General features: G+C 36.6%; 1 non-coding gene across 1 annotated transcript; it reads right to left on the bottom strand.

Annotated features, from left to right (window-relative positions):
• Positions 1–9,222: 9,222 nt before the first annotated feature.
• Positions 9,223–9,295, bottom strand: TRNAR-ACG (transfer RNA arginine (anticodon ACG)). The gene has a single exon. It is a non-coding gene; the product is annotated as a tRNA-His (tRNA).
• Positions 9,296–13,051: the final 3,756 nt, after the last annotated feature.

Below are 13,051 nucleotides of genomic sequence, written 5' to 3'. Positions count from 1 at the left end.
GAGGTCATCTGAGCAAGAATTGCTGGAGCAAGCTCAGGAACAAGGAGACGGCCGAGAAGGCCCATGTAGCTCAATCCGAGGAGGACGAGCCAACTCTTTTCATGGTGACTGCATCAGTCCTACCTGATGTCCCTAATTTCGATTCCAAATCCACGAAGGTAATCGATGACGGCATAACTACTCCGGTGAGCGTCGAACCCGAGGAAGAGTTCACCAAATCCACGGAGGTAATCAACGACAGCATAATTGCTTTGGTAAGCGTCGAACCCGAGGAAGAGCTCCCCAAATCCACGGGGGTAATCGACGACTGCATAACTGCTTTGGTGAGCGTCGAACCCGAGGAAGATCTCCAACTGTGCATAACAAGGCACCGGCTGAGGAGCCAATTCAACTGAAGAAGGAGCGAGTGTTCGCTCAAATCGATGAAAGAGGCGAATAGCAAGAGCTCCAGCGTGGGTCCTCGACACGGGAGCAACAAACCATATGACCGGGGACAAGTCTGCGTTCTCTGAACTTGACTCGGGGATTCGCGGGACGGTGAAATTCAGCGACGACTCTGTCGTCAAAATCGAAGGGCGCGACACCATCCTGTTCGTCGGCAAGGGAGGCAAGCATCACAAGCTGACCGGCGTCTACTTCATCCCGAGGCTCAAGGCTAATATTGTGAGCCTCGGTCAACTCGATAAGGCCGGCTGCCACATTTCCATCAAGCGCGGGCTACTTAGGATCCGCGATGATTGACGACGGTTGCTCACGCAAGTTCAGTACACGGCAAACCGCATATACATCCTAGAGTTGGAGATAGAGCAACCAGTCAGCCTCTCGGCCAGGTACCGGAGGATGGGAGACCTATTAGGAAGAGGTGAACCATCGGGACTAGCGGCGTGCCAGCTCGAAGAAGAGGTGGCCGAACAAGACGTGGAGTCTGGAGGACATGCTGCTAGGGACACCGAGCCATAGGGCTCAAATCGGAGTTCAAATAAAATAAGGTAGATATAACACAGGTTTTAGGAGGAGATTGTTAGATAAAACCTGAGGTTTTCCTTTAGCTCTGCACGTTTTCATTAGTTGATTGAATACCTTCGTTTGACCATTTGACAAACACGTTGAATGGATTACCAAATTTTGACCATTTGACAAACACGTTGAATGAATTACCAAATTTTTAGATAGGAAGTGACACAGATTTAGTTGGTCACTCTTAGTCATTTTTAGGATAAGTTAGATATTTAAATAGGTAAATATCTCGATAAGATTTCAGCACGTCATTTTAAGCAAAAGTCTTCAGCAATTTTCTCACTCTGTTATTTTTCGCATTTTTTATTTTCTTCCAACGACTTTCCGTGAAACGATTTCCTCTCACCTGATTTCACTTGCCGATTATCGAAAAACAACATCCGACAAGGAGAAGCCATTGTTGGAATCAATTCCTTTCTTTGGTTCATCTTCAATACTAAAAATTTTCAAATGGGGACCTGTTCGGTGCTGAAGGAAAAGCTTTTCATGAGTAACTTCTGGATCTTTTCATATGCATCTACTACAGCCACTCTGTTGACTAACACCTTTGCACGAGCCAACTCTGTCCCTTTTCCTCATTCATCTCCTGAATTTTGCGCGGATAATCTCTCACAGCATCCGAGCAGTCACACCACGCAGCAAGGACAGCCTTCTCCAGTTCCCTCACAGTTTGAGTTAATTTCTCAACCTCTGCAACTTTCAGTCCGTGCATCCTGTCCAAGATTTTGTTTTCTTCCTGACAAATCTCTATCTGTTTCATTAACTCTTAATTATTTTTCGTAAATCATGCACCATAGAAGCCTTGGCCAGGGCACTTTGAACAGTAATCTCAGCATCAACCAAAGCCGCTTCCTTTGATTTGGTTAGACGATCCAGTGTTTTGTTGTCATCTTGAAGCATTGCAATCTTGTGTCGTGCAAGCTTTAGTTCAGCCTCCAAAGGTGCAAGAATGTCTTCGATTAGAGGCATGTCATCATCCTTTTGAGTAGCATGAGCGGCAAATTGAGCTGCCATTGAAGCCATCTTCTCATCATTGATTTTCTTTATTTCAAGATTCTTGCTTTCAAGAAGATATTTTGTCAACTTTAATATCTCTTTGGCCTTTGATAGTTCTTTAGTTAGCTCTTTGATAGTTCGTCTGAGCTTTCCTGTGCTCTCTATCCTTATCTCGTACTTCATTCTTAAGGCGATTGAGCTCCACCTTCACCAGATCCGAGCAACGAAACAAGTTCAAGAAGTCGTTGGCGTCCACTGCTGCAACGAGTTTTTTCCCTCCCTAAAAGATCTCGATATCGTCAATGGTGTCAGATTCAGTGTCGGAATCGACGTCGACGTAGCCTGGGAATCCACCACCCGTCCGTTACTAACCTCCGGCAAAAACTCATCTCCATTGCTAGATATCCCCGCCATAACCTGATTTATCAGAATCTCTCCCTTCTCCCGCTTCACATAACTAAGAAGTTGTGTCACATAAACCTCCTCATCCAAGCGCTTTTTTCTTTCTACCACTCTGTTCTGCTGTGGTGTAGAGGCTGCACTAAGTTTTCGATGTGATGTGCCACATAACCGCATGGTTTGGTCGGTTGCCTTTTCAACATGTGCTATAAAACTGTCTTTAGTAGTCATCTTTAGCTGCAGCTAAAAGAGACAAGAACCCCACCTCTTGTTTTAAGACACCCAACGAACAATGAATAATCCCCAAATGAACCCCCCACACGTCTACTCATCATAAGCTCACCTGCAAGAAAAGGAAATGTGAAATATAGAAAGAAAACGATGACCAACAAATTTTGGTATTGCTGGAACAAAACTGTTTTCAGTAGTCATCTTTAGCTGTGACTCAAAGAGACAAGAACCTACCTCTTGTTTTAAGAGTAGTCATCTTTAGCTGTGACTGAAAGAGATAAGAATCCCCCCTCTTGTTTTAAAACACCCAACGAACCACGAATAATCCCCAAACGTACCCCCCACACGACTCCTCATCTTAAGCTCACCTGCAAGAAAAGGAAAGGTGAAATATAGCAAGAAAACGACGAAATACGAATGATTTACCCAGTCAAACATAAATGTCGTGAGAGGAAAACCCCCTTCCTTCGAGTGTATTTTTGCTAGCGTACCCCTCCCCCCCCACACGACTACTCATCATAAGCTCACCTACAAGAAAAGGAAAGGTGAAATATAGAAAGAAAACAACGAAATACGAATGATTTACCCCGTCGGACATAAGTAGAAACATGTTTATGAACCTATTTGGTAGTTCTTAATGTGTGAAGCCTAGTTTGAGTCACATACCGATGGGATCCGACCCAGATTCTCTGGTTTTTTATAGACCAACTTCTTATTCATTGGGCCACAGAGTCGTCAGTACATATATATTTTTTTATTTATTCTCCAACAATTTTTAAATTGTTTTTTTAACCATTTGAAATATATGAAAATATACTAAAAGACATTTCAATAAAATCATTCTTGAGATACTCCTTTCACTAAAATCATTAATGGTTTGCTACCTGATACACACAACGTGTAACCTTTATAACAAAAATAATTTTTAGCAATCACCTCATCTAGACCTCTAAATGTTGCTCACAATCCTAGGGTGCTCGATGTACTTGATCATTCTGACCTAAGTGAACTTGTAAACCGTTATAGTTGTGGCGTCCTATGTTAGTATCGCACGACAACGCACACACTTGATCAAGATGAACACAAAGAAATAGTAGAGAGAACAATACGAGGAATATTGTCTAAAAGATTTTATATTGATGCATTTAGATATGTAAACAAGAGATAATACAGAGAATGAAAAATAGTACATCTTCAAAGAACTGCCTAAGGGGTATATATATGTTTTCGGTTTATATATAGCTTTAACCTATATAAGCATCTACTATATATAAATATCTACTAAATATATGTTTACCAGCTTTTTACTATAAATAGAAATTAGGCTTGATATCCCAACAATTCTTACACTTGGATAGTGATCACTGAACAAAGAATTTCATTCTCAAACGACTATCAGCATCTTCACTGCACCATAACAATTGAGGCTTTACACAACCTAAATGTTCAAACAAACACATTTTGTCAACATATTTGTTGGATTCTTTGCACCCTTTATCTTCTCCAAACATATCACCATTTTCCACTAACCTACGAGTGAAATGGTATCGCGTTCTATGTTTTGTCTTTGAATGATAAACTGGGTTCCTCACCAATTAAATGACACTCTGACTATCTATATAAAAAATCTTCTCGTGCTGCTTCTTGCCCAATTTTTCTTGATAGTTTCACATCCATATATTCTCCTTTTCAGCTTCAGTTATTGCAAAGTACTCCGACTCAGTAGATGAAAGGGCAACACATTTCTGAACCCTAGACATCTCATCATCCATGGCTTGCTCCCACTTCATTGTATGTAGGGCCTCATCAAAGGGCTCTAGTTCCCCTAAATTAGTAAGCAACAAATAGTGTCATGAAGGTACATACCTATCTGGTACTCTGGTAGTTATGGATGATCCTCTCAACACTTGCTCAGGTGTCACTTGCTCCACCTCAACTCCCACTCGATTCGTTGTCCCAGAATCTTTCTTCTTTTTGTTCTTATATAAATATTTTCATCAAAAGTCATATAACAGTGTCTCGGGACTTTTCTGTTCTTGTCATCCCAAAACATGTACTCGAACATGTTAGACCCATAGCCTATGAAGTAGCACTTCACAGCCTCAATGTCAAGCTTGTCACTCTCCTCTTGACCAACATGAACATTTATAGTATAGCCAAAAGTTCTCAAGTAAGAGTACTTGAGTTCTTTTCGTGTCCAGAATGTCTTAGGCAATTCATAATGAATCCTCCTACTCTTTATTTGTTCATTTAACGTTCTGTTCATCCTTTCAACAATAACATGCCATTCATAATGAATCCTTTCACAATAACATTTTATCTTGCTTTACTGGAACTTGTTGGGAAAAGTATAAAAGAATATTCAATGAGATAGCAAAATATATAATGAGAAATGTGGGGCTTGAACCCGCGACCTTTGGCTCATAAGACCAACGCCTTAACCAACTGAGCTACAAAACCTTAGATATTTTAAATAAATTAATATTTCCATGAAAATAATATAATTATAAACGTATAAATAATAAGTACAATAAGAGATTTTCTACAAATCAATTGAATTAAACTTTAAAATTTAGTCCAAAATCGAGTTTTAGGGAGAGGTATGTGTAACACCCAATAAAAAAAAAAAAAGAAGAATTTGAAGATGTGATAGAAAAAAAAGGAATAAGAAATTGAAGGGAAGAATTTTATATATCTGCTTGCCTTGTCTTTTTCTTAGATTTCGAAACGCTCTAAATAAGAGTATGCGCTCGATTCTTCTAATAAGCGAGAACATCTTTTCCTTTTCATTTTGGCAACAAGGTAGTAATTTGGAAATGCATTATTTGGGTGGTCCACAAATAGAGGGCAACCCTCATCAATTGACGTCAAAATGAGGATCTTTGACACCTTGATTGTCTAAAAGCCCTCTCATGAGAATGAAATCAATTTAGCCAATGTTTTGTCTGGGTTCACTCAAGAAATGATTCTTTATTGCAAAAGAGCCTGAAATTGGCCGACACCTCGCTAGCATATGTAACTTATGTCAAAGTGATGCGCCAACATCTCCGTTGAGTCAAAACTCGGTTTCAATCCTAATTCGACATCACAGAACCTGAATTTGAGAATCAGGTGCGGAAGAGACTAGAGGTAACTTAAAGCCCAGTAGATTCGGAGGGTGAGTTGCCACTGGTTCTCACCACCAACACTAGTACATTCAGTACGACAACCTCGTAATCAGCATACTTGATTTGACTAGATTCGAGAAGATAATGGAGAAGACTAATCTAAAAAGTAGAAACCATATTTACCGACATGCTGCAATGCGTTCGGCATTCCAACAATCCCAAATAGTTCCTTCGTTTTCCTACAATCCTCCGTACATTAGTTCTCTCATATCCGCCTTCATAAATCCACATCAATCCCCTCCCAACAGTTCATTTTAAAAATCCATATGTCAGTCCCAATACCTATATTAGGTGTGGATCATGATGCAAAAACTGAGGCCCAAAATTGGAATCTTTCTTGAAATACACTACTCATCATGTAAGTAAGGAAAGGAGTGGGGATCGGACCCTCTGGTTCATAGACTATCACCTAATCCGTTGGGTTGTAAATCTTAATTAAAGATTTCAATATAAATAGTTAGATGATAATCGATATTTGGTAGCTCTTGATGTATGAGCCTAGTTTAGGCCACATACCGACTCTGCTGCAGATCAAACCTAGAGTCTCTAGTTTCGTAGACTAGCGCCTTATCCATTGGGCCATAAAGTCATCAATACAAATATATTTTTTTATTTATTCTCCAACAATTAAATTTTTTTTTTAACCATTTGGAATATAATTTTTCAAAATATATATTCAAATTGAATTATAAATTAATAGAGATGTTTTATGAATTAATAGTTCAAAAATTTTCTAATATCATTAAATTGACGTCAATCATGGCCCATAATAAAATTTAAAAATATATCAATCTAAAAAAAAAAATACTTGAATCTAGTTATATGTATTATGAAGCCTTTCACGAAAATAATTAAAATAAAATCATAAGAGTTTATGTTCAATTTTGCTGATATTATACCATTATGAGAATATATGGAGCTTCAATGTCCAGAACAAGTGGTCTAGAGTCATGCCCCTAACTTTGCAACGTTAGTAGGCTCCTGGTCATGGGAGCTTACATCTTATTTTTTCTAGGAAAAGTGAGAGAATTTGTTGAATATAAAGTGTACTGACCCAACTTTCAGCATACGTAGTGTTTGGAGACGTCACTTAACACCTAAAAGTTTATAATTTAAAAGACATGAAAATATGCTAAAAGACATTTCAATAAAATCATTATCGAGATACTCCTTTCAGTAAAATCGTTAGTGACTTGCTATCTGATACACACAACGTGTAACCTTTACCACAAAAATAATTTTTAGCAATCACCACATGTGACTGTTAGTGGTTGGTTATCCGATACACGTAGCGTATAACCCCTACCACATTTACTGCATTAAATAATCAAAATATGCACACATCCAACCCCAAAACATATATTTTTCTGGTCTAATATATATGACAACAAACAAGAAACAACAAACGTTCATATAATAGTATACACATCTAATTGTATTTTAGAAAAACAAAACGGCATAAGTTTAATAGGAAGGTCTCTTTCTTGGAGACTTTGCTAAAACAATCTTGATGTACGGGTCCTATTCTATCTTCCTAAAAGTGTTATGCTTAGTTGGTTGGCACGTCGTACCTCCAACTTTGATATTTAAGTTACTATATTTACATATGTAGGGAATTGTTAGCGGTATTTTGTAACCACAATGAATATTGGAATAAAATAACAAGTCTTATGAGCAAAAGAGAAAAATGTAATATTTGAAATAACAACTTCACGTCCCTAATTTTCGTAACCTAATTAGTGGCATCAACTATGTATGCTTAAGAATTTAATGCATAAATTCATAAATAAGGTCATAGACTAATATAAATAGTTTGGAACATGAAATTCAACCAAGTTTGAACATAAATAAAATGTCAGAAAAACACCTAACAACTGTAAATAGAAATTCAATGCAACCTATCATCTAGTAATTTAAAATTCAAAACATTTCATTGCCCTATTGTGCCTATTATGCCTATTCTAACTTTCACGGCCTTTCCAGCGTTCACCGTCGTCCGTTTATAGGGGCTTTAATACCTAAAACTAAGGTAGCACTTGGCTTCAATATTTTATGAAATATTTAGTATATCACTCCACTATTGAGGTTAGATATGCAACCACATGCAAAACATGAGTGAGACCTATCTTTTATAAATATTACATAACCTTAGGCTATTTTCATATCCGAGCAGGGTTGGATGTATGGTACTTCTCCACACACGGCACACGTACGTGCACATGGGCTCACCAAGAAGGCTCGTCTACGTACTCTTTGGGCCTAACTTTGTCGGACACAATGCATTACACGTCACTGGATGCCACATAAAAGAAAAGCCCTGCATGATATCACGACGAACATAAATATTGGATTCCTTTTACTCCTGTGGAAACAACTTTTGCACATGAAGGAATCAAACTTCTTGTACCACTGTCTCAGTGCTTGTTTCAATCCCTTCAGACTCTTATTGAGCTTACACACCATGTGTTTCTTACTTGGAACTACAAACCCTTGAAGTTGCTACATATAATAAATCTCCTTATCGAGACTTCTAGGTAAAAATGTTATTTTAAACTCCATTTTCTCAATGTGTAAATTTTTCAATGCAACAATACTCAACAAAATTTGGATAATAATTAACTTAAAAATAGGAGAAAAGATTTCGTTATGATCAATGTTTTTCTTTTGTGAATGTCCGATCAAACCTTAAACCTCATTTTGTCATCTAGTTAGGCCTTGATTTTTAACATCTACTTGAGCACTTTTATGTACGTAACTCAGTCAATACTCACATATTATTCTTTTCAAGTGAGCTTATCTCTTCATCCATGGCTTACTCCCACCTTGTTAAATTTTCCACATGTAGGGCCTCATCAAAAGACTTAGTTCATGTTGATTAGTAAACATCAGATAGTGTAGTGAAGATGAATATCTATCTGGTTCTCTGGTAGATCTAGATAATGTCCTCAGCACCTACTAAGGTGTTATTTGCTCCACCTCTAGTTCTTCAAGGACAGTTTCAGGAGTTTCTATAGTTTCTACTACAACATCACTAGGTGATTTTTTCTGCAACTTAATCTCAAATCAAACTTGCGTTAGTCTTGTAACATAAGTTATATTACAATATCTCAAGATTTATCTCGTCTTGTCATCTAAAAAGATGTACCTAAACATGTCAGAACAATAGTTTACATAAGTTATATTACAATATCTCAAGATTTATCTCGTCTTGTCATCTAAAAAGATGTACCTAAACATGTCAGAACAATAGTTTACATCAAGCTTGTAGTCGTGAGAGCTTATGCTCAAGGTGGCCTCAATTCAGGCGAGGCCGTTCAAGAGCGCGCTTTATGGTGTATTTTGTTCGATGGTAGGTGGGGGTGTTTTATAAAACATTGGTCTGAACATACTTTTAGTAGTTTCAGTCACCTAACGACTCTGCTGGGGATCGAACCCAGAGTCTTTGGTTTCATAGACCAGCGCCTTATCCATTGGGCCACGAAGTCATCAATACATATATATTTTTTTACACTCAGCTCGAGTTTACTACCAGAGTGTGGTTCCCACCTTGCTTCTTACATTCTTTCCGTGGATGTACCTTTTCAATAAATGAATGCTCAAACAACTATCAATCTTTTGCTTTTGTGATAATCTTCGGTCATTGCATTGTCACGATCCAATTTTTTAGATTTCGAATCTCAGACCATGACTAAGAGAAAAAACAAGGCAAATAAAAATAAAAATAAAAGTACGAATATAGTAAATAAAAAATTGTGGGATTTAAAGTCATACAACAACATAGTACAAAATCTAAAAAAACATCATAACAAAACAGGTGTTTTCAAACCGCAACTGAACCAGATCCAAACCTAATGACAATAACAACCCAAAAAAACAAGCATGACAGTACAACTCTCTAGCACCTTAGCACCTCCTCACCTCGACCAATACTTCCAAAAAAAAAAAAAAAAATGGTTGAGTACAAATATACTCAGTAGCTATCTATTTGTAGGGTCTTATCCCATCCATAAAAAATTGAAGGGAAGAATTTTATATTAAAAAATATTAATATTTTCGGAAATTCCAAACAAGTAATGGATAAACCTTCAACAACACCGAAAAATTTGTTGTTAACAATTGAGTGACGCCTCCTTGAAATTGAGTGGTAAAAATAAAATCTCACACAATAAAGAGTTCAACCTTAGCTTCAATTTTAAGAAATATCATTAATCTTGGAGATAATTCATAAATACGTATAAACAGTAAATAAATTTCAGGGGAAATTCGTGTCAAGGGTTTAAAGGCACGAGTCCTTAAGGAAAAATGGTTAGACGGTGTTGTTAGAACTGCACAACAACTCACATACTCGATCTAGATGAATATAAAGAACCGGAGACAAAATGTAATGATGAATATTGACTAAAGGTTTATAGGGAGAGAAAATAAAGAATGTATATTTTCAATTCACTAACATACTTATAGTTTAATTTACTATAAATAACTTTACTAAGTATAGTCATCCACGGTATATAACCATCTACCCTCTAAGTCATCTATATATATGATCATGTATAAAGTAAGCTATAAATAAGTAGCAAACGACCTAATAATTCTCTCATTTGAAGACTCATTAGCTATTACCACATACTCAAGTCTCAATATATGAAAGAATGACATAACTTTGAAATTTGGACATCCAACTCATTGTTGTTCTATATATAGTTTGGATTTATCCAAATGTGCCCTTAGTAGAATTTTTATCTCCACTAAAATCAATATCAACAAAACGTTGCAAAACTGTTTTGTCATTGTCTTAACAAAGTGAAGTACTAGATGTACCTCTAAGATATCTCGAAATAAATTTCATAGTTTCATAAGGTTATTTCTCTGGTTTACCATGTACTTACTAACAACTCCCACTCCATGTGTTATATCAAGTCTAGTGCAGATAATAGCAAACATCAAATCCTAACGGCAGAAACGTATGGAACTGATGTCATGTACTCATGTTCTTCAACTGTCTTGGGAGAGTGGTCTTTGACAATTTAACAAAGTTTGCAAAACGGGTACTCATGGGTTTGGCTTCATTCATTCTGAATTTTGACAACACCTTCTTAATGTACCTATCACAAACATATCATTACGTGACGTACCTTAGTCATATCGTCACAAGAACGTACCCTAACACTATCGTTCTATAAATCTATCACAAACCTATCCCTTTCTACCCATAACCTAACCGTATTCTTTCATCAATCTCTCCTATCTATAGCACTCCGGTATGTAACCCAACTCTAACGTTTCATGAACGTATCTTACTCCTATCGTTACATTTCGTTTTGTGCATCCTTCTCGTTCCATATCTCAAACATATCCTTGAGCACATCGTACCATAATTATTATCATACAAACCACATATTATAACATAACATAACATATAGGAAGCATATCGATCCACAGACAATTCACACATATCAATATATATAACACGTGCAGAACCACAGGGCACGTGTCAACATCAAATATAACCATGCCGATAGTAAGGTCACTTACCTATATAGCTTAAGTCGTTGTCACAAATATATCTTTAGTTTAAGTTCGATTCCGTCCTTTGAAATTCGAGTCAACCTATATGAGCTCGTGACATCAGTTTCAAGTTTTAACTCTATAAAATTATTACTCTAATTTACATTGGTCATCTTAAAATTGTGATCTTTTCTGTTCAACAAAATTGAGAGGAGCTAAAGGAACTCACTGCCCTTTCATATTTCCTTTTATTGTTAAATACTGTTTAACAAATCTTTCCTCAATCTCCCTCCCTCTCTCATTTTTTTTTTTCATTCTGTAAATAGGCAAATTTTAAGTACACGCTACCGTCTTTTAGTTTATAGATGTGCCACCTAAAATTTATTGAATCTAACCTTATAACTTTATTTGGTATAACTAAAATGCTAACAAAAATCTAATAATTGTATATGGGATCTGATTATTACAGACGGTAAGACAGGAAAGAAGATTTAATCCTAAATTAATTTCTTATGACCATAACTAAATTAATTTCTTATAACCATAATATAAAGGAAAAGGAAATCTGAGATAGGATTTTACGGTAATAACTGACCATCTGAATCTGCAATCTGTTGAAAGCCATTTTACTTCTTCTCAAATCTGACCATTGTTGTTTTTTTGTTTTTTTTTTTTTAATTTAATTAATTAATTAATTAATTAATTATTATTATTATGTTAACTATTTTTTTTTTTGTTTATAATTTTTGTTTATTTCTTTATTTCTTTATTTATTTTTGGGGCTATTACAATTTTGTAACATCACAGTTTCATCTTTACTTAAATCACAGAGGAAGTGGAAACGATCATTAATGTGTTTGCTTCGACCGTGCAAGACTGAGTTTCTGGTCGGCTTAATAGTGGAACATGGATAGTGGAAATATCGCATTCGTCAAGATCAATCATATCAAATGCCTTCATCGTGCATTCCTTACAAGAACTCAACAAAGCCTCATCGTTTCCAGTAAATATGAGGTCCTCTACACAAACACATACAAGTAAGAAAGTACCTTGTAATGACTTCTTGAAAAACAAAGTATGCTCATAAGGACACTTTTCAAAACGGTTGTACCACGCACGTGGTGGCGTTGAAGGAATTCTACGGCAACCTACGACTGTGCTTGTTGCGGCAGAGCGGTAGCGAACTGTGGTGGCAAAATTTATCAATGGCAAGAGACGATACAATGCTTTCTTCGCAATCCGACAAGGAGAAGCCATTGATGGAATCAATTCCTTTCCTTGGTTCATCTTCAATACTGGAAATTTTCAAATGGGGACCTGTTCGGTGCTGAAGGAAAAGCTTTTCAACGAGTAACTTCTGGATCTTTTCATACGCTTCTACTACAACCACTCTGTTGACTGACACCTTTGCATGAGCCAACTCTCTGTCCAGAATTTACTTTTTCTCATTCATCTCCTGAATTTTGCGTGGATAATCTCTCACAGCATCCATTGGACTACGGAGTCATCAGTACATATATTTTTTTTTATTTATTCTCCAACAATTTTTAAATTGTTTTTTTAACCATTTGAAATATATGAAAACATGCTAAAAGACATTTCAATAAAATCATTCTTGAGATACTCCTTTCACTAAAATCGTTAATGGCTTGCTACCTGATACACACAACGTGTAACCTTTACAAAAAAAAATATTTTTCAACGATCACCTCATCTAGAACTCTAAATGTACCTCA

Source organism: Cucurbita pepo, chromosome 6 (assembly GCF_057944985.1).
Source record: "Cucurbita pepo subsp. pepo isolate OVF chromosome 6, ASM5794498v1, whole genome shotgun sequence".
In the NCBI taxonomy this organism is placed as follows: domain Eukaryota; kingdom Viridiplantae; phylum Streptophyta; class Magnoliopsida; order Cucurbitales; family Cucurbitaceae; genus Cucurbita; species Cucurbita pepo.
This window is presented reverse-complemented; position numbering and strand designations above follow the sequence as displayed.